The following is a 7697-nucleotide window of genomic DNA, read 5'->3' as shown; positions in this document are numbered from 1 at the left end:
CCAACTTACACCATACACAAAAATAAACTCAAAATGGATAAAGGACTTAAACATAAGACGGGAAACCATAAAAATTTTAGAGGAATCCACAGGCAGCAAAATCTGAGACATATGCCAAAGCAATTTCTTCACGGATACACCTCCTAGGGCAAGGGAAACTAAAGAAATAATAAAAAATTGGACTACATCAAAATAAAAAGCTTTTGTACAGCAAAAGAAACCATCAACAAAACAACAAGAAAGCCAACTGCATGGGAAACATATTTGCCAAGGTTATCACTGATAAGGGTTTAATCTCCAACATTTACAGTGAACTCATACAACTTAACAAAAGGAAGATAAACAACCCAATCAAAAACTGGGCAATGGACCTAAATAGATACTTTTCAAAAGAAGACATAATGAAGGCCAAGAAACATATGAAAACATGCTTAAAGTCACTAATCATCTGAGTGATGCAAATCAAAACGACAGTATGGTACCATCTCACACCTGTCAGAATGGCTATCATCAACAAATCAACAAAGGACAAGTGCTGGCAAGTATTCGGAGAAAAAGGAAGCCTCATGCACTGCAGGTGGGAATACAGACTGATGCAGCCACAGTATGGAGTTTCCTCAAAAAACTAAAAATAGAACACCCATTTGACCCAGTGATCCCACTTCTAGGAATGTATCCCAAGAAACTAGAAACACCAATCAGAAGATATATGCACCAAGAAACTAGAAACACCAATCAGAAAGGATATATGCACCCCTATGTTCATAGCAGCATAATTTACCATAGCGAAGATTTGGAAACAGCCTAAGTGCCCATCAGCAGATGAGTGGATTAAAAAACTGTGGTGCATCTACACAATGGAATACTACACTGCAGTAAAAAAAAAGAAGGAATTCTTACCATTTACAACAGCATGGATGGAACTGGAGATCATTATGCTAAGTGAAATATCCCAGTCAGAGCAATATAAATATCACATGATCTCACTCATTTATGGAATATAATGAAAAATATAAACTGATGAACAAAAACAGATCCAGAGACAGAGAAGCATCGATCAGACCTTCAAACCTCAGAGGGAAGGTAAGAGAGGGTGGGGGTAAGGGGGAGAGATCAACCAAAGGACTTGCATGCATCCATATAAGTCTAACCAATGGACACAGAGGTTTGAGGGCATGAGTGGAGGGATAGGAGGGGAAATTGGGGGTAAGGACATATATGTAATACCTTAATCAATAAAGAAAATATTATAAAAAAGAAATAAAAGAATAATGAAAATATAACTAAACTGTGGTCTCAGATATTGCTTTAAATAAAATTATACAAATGATCTTAGTATCCGATTATAATTTAATCCAAAGGAGTAGTATAATTCATGACTATATTTTCAGGAACACAATAGGAAAATTATTTGGAATTAAAAGTGTCATAAAATATTGAATTATGATAAAGTAATTCATGTTAACCTATGAGATAAATGAGAATTTCCAATTACATATGGTCCAAATATTGGATTAATTTGTGTCAGAACTTCTAGCGAGGATTTGCCCCTGCATTCCTGGGCAATTGTTCAGCCTAGTGTAGTTGGCCCTTGAAAAACTTACCTGCCAAGGAATCTTTTCAGGGCCCCTTTTATGTCCTTGTTCCTGAGACTGTAGATGAAGGGGTTCAGCATGGGTGTGACCACAGTGTACATCACTGAGGCTGCTGCACTTAAGTGTGAGCTCTGGGAAGCAGCAGAGCTCAGATACACTCCTAGGCTCGTAGCATAAAATAAGGAGACAACTGAGAGGTGAGATGCACAGGTAGAAAATGCTTTATACTTCCCTTGCACTGATGGGATTCCCCATATGGAGGAAAGTATCTTAGAGTAAGAGTAAAGGATCGCAGAAAGGGGACCACCACCTAGCAGCCCAGTTGAAGAATACATCACAATGCTGTTAAGAAAGGTATCAGAACAGGCAAGTTGGACCATCTGATTGAGTTCACAGAAAAAGTGGGGGATTTCCAAGTCTGAGCAGAAGGACAGTCCCAACACCATTAAGCTATGTAGCAAGGAAACCATGGCACCAATGATCCAGGACAGCAGAACCAGCAGTCCACAGAGCCGGGGGTTCATGATGACCATGTAGTGCAGGGGGTGGCAGATGGCCACAAACCGGTCATAGGCCATCACAGTCAGGATAAAGTTGTCCAAGCCAGCAAAAGTATGAAAAAATACATCTGTGTGATGCAGCCTTCATAGGCGATGGCTTTGCTCTGTGTCTGGATGTTCCATAGCATCTTTGGGATGGTGGTGGAAGTGAAACAGATATCTACCAAGGACAGGTTGGAGAGGAAGAAGTACATGGGTGTGTGGAGGTGGGAGTTTGAGCTGACAGCCATGATGATGAGCAGGTTTCCAAACACAGTGACCAAGTACATGGAGAGGAAAAGCCCAAATATGAGGGGCTGCAGTTCCAGTGTCTGTGAAAGTCCCAGAAGAAGAAATTCTGAAATTTGTGTACCATTGCCTGGGTCCATGGGTCATAGGTGACTAACAGAAAATAGAAAAAATGAAAAACAAATTTTCACATCAGCAAGCATTTTTAACTGAGAATAAATGACATATTTATGTTTTAGAATCAAAATAATTTCCATTTTGGTGTTTGACTTGGTCCCCATTATGGCATCTCAATTAGCATTTGTCTTTAGAATGTCCTTTTCTACCATCTACCTGTTCTTAAAACATAATGTATATTGCTGTTTTATTGAGGATATCTCTCATGTATTTGGGGAATATATATTGACTACAGACCATGTTCCTGGCACTTTTCAGACTATAGGATACTGAAAAAAAATATCTCTACAATCTAATCATGGAGAAAGAATATAATCAAATAAAAATAATAAAACATATCCAATGATGCAGCTGCTATAAAGAAAAGTAAATCACATTAAATGGAGAGAGTAGAAAGAGGGTGTTCTTTTTTATAGAGTTTGGCCAAGACTTGCCAAATGATGACACTAAAACAGATACCTCAAATATCACTAACTGGGAGACCGAAGCATAAGTGTTTGCCAGGCCAAAGGAACAGCAGTGCAAAGACCCTGAGGAAGATGATTGTTTACAAAATCAGGGCTCAAAATGAGCTTGAGTGTCAAGCGGAATGAGCACAGCAAAGCAGGATCAGAGATGGTGTCAGATTATATTAAGAAAAACTGTAGAGCCCTGACCGGTTTGTCTCAGTGGATAGAGCGTCGGCCTGTGGACTGAAAGGTCCCAGGTTCGATTCTGGTCAAGGACATGTACCTTGGTTGCGGGCACATCCCCAGTAGGAGGTGTGCAGGAGGCAGCTGATCGATGTTTCTAACTCTCTATCCCTCTCCCTTCCTGTCTGTAAAAAATCAATAAAATATATTTAAAAGAAAAAATAAAAAAAAAGGTAGCTTATATGTTGCTCTTGTAACTTCAGGTCATGGGTGTGCCTTGTGCACACTATGTAAATCTTGCACTTTATTAATCTGGTTGCAGAAGCATCTTGTGAATTGAAAAGGATCTCCTCCTTAGTATCTCCTCTTGATATTAGAGTCACATTGGAATATATCAGTCCAGGCACTGCTCTCAGATTACAACACACACACACACACACACACACACACAACAAAACACCATGGGCTTTTCACCCGTGTTATTTCTGTGTCCTTCTCACTCCCATACTATTTAGACTATAGGAAGATACAAGTCTAGGTGTCCAGATCAACTATCTTTTCCAAAAAGAATTTAGAAATAGTATTTTGATATTCTGTCTTGTATTTAAAGAAACGTAAACAATAGGTTAAATAAACATGAAGGGAGAGAGGAATAAAGTGGACATGAGGAAGAAGAGAGATTTAATTAGCTCAGGTGGTCTCTGATAGACAATGAGGAAGGAAAATCTTCTTTGGATTCTGGCTGCTTTCCAACCCTAACTATATCCCTTTTAAAGCCAAGCAAAAATAATAGAGGAGAAAAAAGAAATTTGTCAAGAATACAAAGGTATTTACAGATATATGATGTAACTACCCCAAGTGAAATCTGACCAAAAAATAAACCAATAACTCACAAAAGAAAATATGTAAAAACAACACAGGTTGAATATTTTTAACATCAAGCAGTAGAAGACTGGTTTTTCCTATGCCTCTTCTATATTTATTTGACCAGTTGGTTTTTATATAATTGATGGTAAATGAGACAAGTCTTTTCTCACTTTTCTTATGAGGCATCATATATTTATCTTAGTCTTTGGGTTTTGATCTCATTTCATCTTCATCCAACATGCAAAGGCCTCTCAAGACGTGATCAATAAATCCTGCACATGCCATGACAATCCACCTTCTACACTTGAGTAACTTTCTTCATATGATTTAAGCCTGAACACCTTGTCATGCAAACATTTTCTTTGTACTCTGACTTCACCATCACAGTGCCAGGTCCAAACAAGCAGGGTTTCACCTGTTTTGTTCACCTTTGTATTTTCACAAATGATTGTGAATATATGTGCACTTATATAGGCAAACCTTTAAGTAAATATGAAGTTATGAAATGAAAAGAATGACAGGGAGAATGAAACCTCGTTAAGCAGAGCAAATTGCAAGCAACTGTATTAAAGAAAATTGAGTGAAGCATCAAAACCTAACTAAAACAAGGTATAATAAATAGCAATAATTTAGGGTTACTAACTTGGATTAGTAATCAAATTGGCAATGGCATAGACATAGAAGATAATCAATAATGTTTCTAGAAATTGTGTCACATAGTAGATGCTCCATTGTTATTTCTTGAATGGATCAGGAATTAGGTCTCAGTATATAAGTGCACTGAACCCATGGAAAGTCTGCATTTCAATATATTTGGAAACATTAAATTGTTTAATAAAAGCTGGGAATGTATCAACCTGGAAGAAAATACAGTTGTTTCCCTCCCTCAGTCACATTACAAAAAATCAGAGGGATTGCCTACTCACTGCTAAGCGTAACCAATCCTTTTTATGTGAAATGATAGAAAACTTCACATTAATATGTATGGGTGGGCCAAACCATCATAATTAAGTCAGGAGACTTAGTAGTGAGACAGATAATATATTTAACTAAATAAAATGTGAAACATTTTTATGGCCAAAACACCCCCCAAAGTCAATTGAGAAATAATAATTTATATTAAGTTTTATTTTTAAATTTCATGGAATTTATTGGGGGTAATATTGGTTAACAAAATTATATAGGTTTCAGGTGTACAATTCTATCATACATCAGATGTGTATCATATTGTGTGTTCAGCACCCCTACTCAAGTCTCCTTCTATCACCATTTATCTCCCTGTTACACTCTTCCATCTCCCCCACCATAATCATGTTTAGAAATCATTTAAAAGGCTAATAATGAAAGAATAATAGGCATATACAAATAATATTCAAATTAATAAGACCATCAAATATATCAATCTTTGATAAAACTTAGGAAAAGTTCAGAAAACAACAAAAACATTCTTCCACATCTCTCAGCCTGGGGAAAACTTAAAAAGGTATCACATTGACCAGGTTTGGAACTTGCAAACAGGTAACAAAGGGGTACTCTATTTTCTTTCCTGGAAGAACTATAGGTGTTAAAACATTGGGAAATCAATCTGAAGACAGCTATAAATATTACAAGTACATATATTCTTTCAGTCATGGTTTCTCAATCTCTGCATGATTGACATTCTGGGCCAGATCATTGTCTTTGGTGTGGTCTCTCCTGTACATCCCTGGACTCTACCTACCTGCACCTTCCATATGACTGACAAAAATGTCACTGCATATTGCTCAATATCCCCTGGGGAGAACCAGAATTTTAATGTAACAATTCCAAAATTTTTTTGTATGATTTTATATAATTGTTATTTGTAGAGAGAGGCTAAAGTGTTTGGACAGGTTCAAGCCTTGGACTAATGAAAGGGCACAGTCCTCTTGTGGGAGAGCCATGTGCAAGTACCAGCTTGAAGGGCCTTTGGCTATAATTGACCATATGGTCCGAAGCTCTGGTACCACGTGGCAGGGTAATGTGGGCTTGATAGAGTTCAGGTGCATGTAATTGAGTAGATTAGAACATCGTTAACATCTTGACCATGCCCTTACTTTACCTCATGGAATCTGGCTATAAAATAAAGACACAGCTTGCAGGCAGTGTTGCTGTCTCTCCATCAGAGAAGCACCGTACCACCGAGACCCAGCTTTCATTCTCTTGTCTGTCTTTTTTAAATCCTTCACCGCCCCCCACCAGCCCCTCAGGTTCACCCTTGGTGTGAATAGCACAGCCACATCATAAAATATTTTGTTTACATGGTAATAATGAATTGGCATTACACTAGTTGATTGGAGGAAAGATCAAAATGTATTGTTGAGTAATAAGAAAGAGTGGACACGTAGAAAGAAGACTGTACAACACATAAAGATAATTTCTGCTGGGCACAGGATGCTATTTATGCATTTGTACAATTGCATATGAGTGTGTATGTATTCAAAGCACAAAAGACAAGTTTTTTTAAAAAAACTAAAAATTTATGGAGTATAGATTATCAAAGGAATGAAATTAGATTAAGAATAGTGGTTACAAAAATTCTGTATGAAACAAAATTAAGTGAGAATCAAATTAATCTATATAAAGACAGATAATAATAATAACTTAATAATATCAACATGGGCCACTAATTCCAGCTTAAATTTCCAATAACTTGGAAATAACAGAATATTATAGAATGACTTTTTAAAAAATATATTTTTATTTATTTCAGAGAGGAAGGAAGAGGGAGAGAGAGATAGAAACATCAATAATGAGAGAGAATCAGTGATTGACTGCCCTCTGCATACCTCCTACAAGGGACCAAGCCTGCAACCCAGACTAACCAGGAATCTAATGGTGACCTCCTGGTTCATAAATCAACACTCAACCACTGAGTCATGCCAGCCAGGTAGAATGGATTTTAAATTTGGAGGCAAGCAGTATCTAAGCTATAGTTTTTTCTTCTACAAAGATATTAGGTTCAATATGCTAATGGAAGGTAAAGGTAATCTTCTACACTAATAAAAGAGAAACATGGTAATTGGCGTACGACCGCTACCCTTTTCATTGGCTAATCAGTGAGTATATGCAAATTAACTGTCAGCCAAGATGGCAGCCAGCAGCCAGGCACTGAAGCGAGCAGGGAGGCTTGCTTGCTGCAGACTCCAACGTTCCCCGCCTCACTTGCCCGCCTCTCAGTTGCAACTCTAAGCAACTATATACTATGTTGCAAATAAGAAGCTAAACAAAACCCCAGAAAAGGGCTTCCATTCAGCCGGGCTCGGACCGCAACATTGTATCTATGTTTTCAGCAGCGAGGCCTCAGAGCTAAAGCTGGCCCAGAAAAAAAAAAAAAAAAAGAGAAGAAAACAAGGAGCGGTTGGAAGCTTTAGTCACTCGCCAGCCGGAAAACAGCCCTCAGCCCCTCACCCAGACTGGCCAGGCACCCCAGTGGGGACCCCCACCCTGATCCAGGACACCCTTCAGGGCAAACCAGCCAGCCCCTACCCATGCACCAGGCCTCTATCCTATATAGTAAAAGGGTAATATGCCTCCCAGCACCGGGATCAGCGGAGCAGCGAGGCTCCCGGCACCGGGATCAGCATGACAGGGGACAGCGCCCAAACCCCCTGATCGCC

The 7697-nt window shown here is 38.5% G+C and overlaps 1 pseudogene; it reads right to left on the bottom strand.

The window, feature by feature from the left end:
- Positions 1–1600: 1600 nt before the first annotated feature.
- LOC102250811 lies at positions 1601–2523 on the bottom strand (annotated as a pseudogene).
- Between the last annotated feature and the right edge of the window lie 5174 nt (positions 2524–7697).

The sequence above is a fragment of the Myotis brandtii genome, unplaced genomic scaffold, assembly GCF_000412655.1.
Source record: "Myotis brandtii unplaced genomic scaffold, ASM41265v1 scaffold1834, whole genome shotgun sequence".
NCBI classification, from domain to species: domain Eukaryota; kingdom Metazoa; phylum Chordata; class Mammalia; order Chiroptera; family Vespertilionidae; genus Myotis; species Myotis brandtii.
This window is presented reverse-complemented; position numbering and strand designations above follow the sequence as displayed.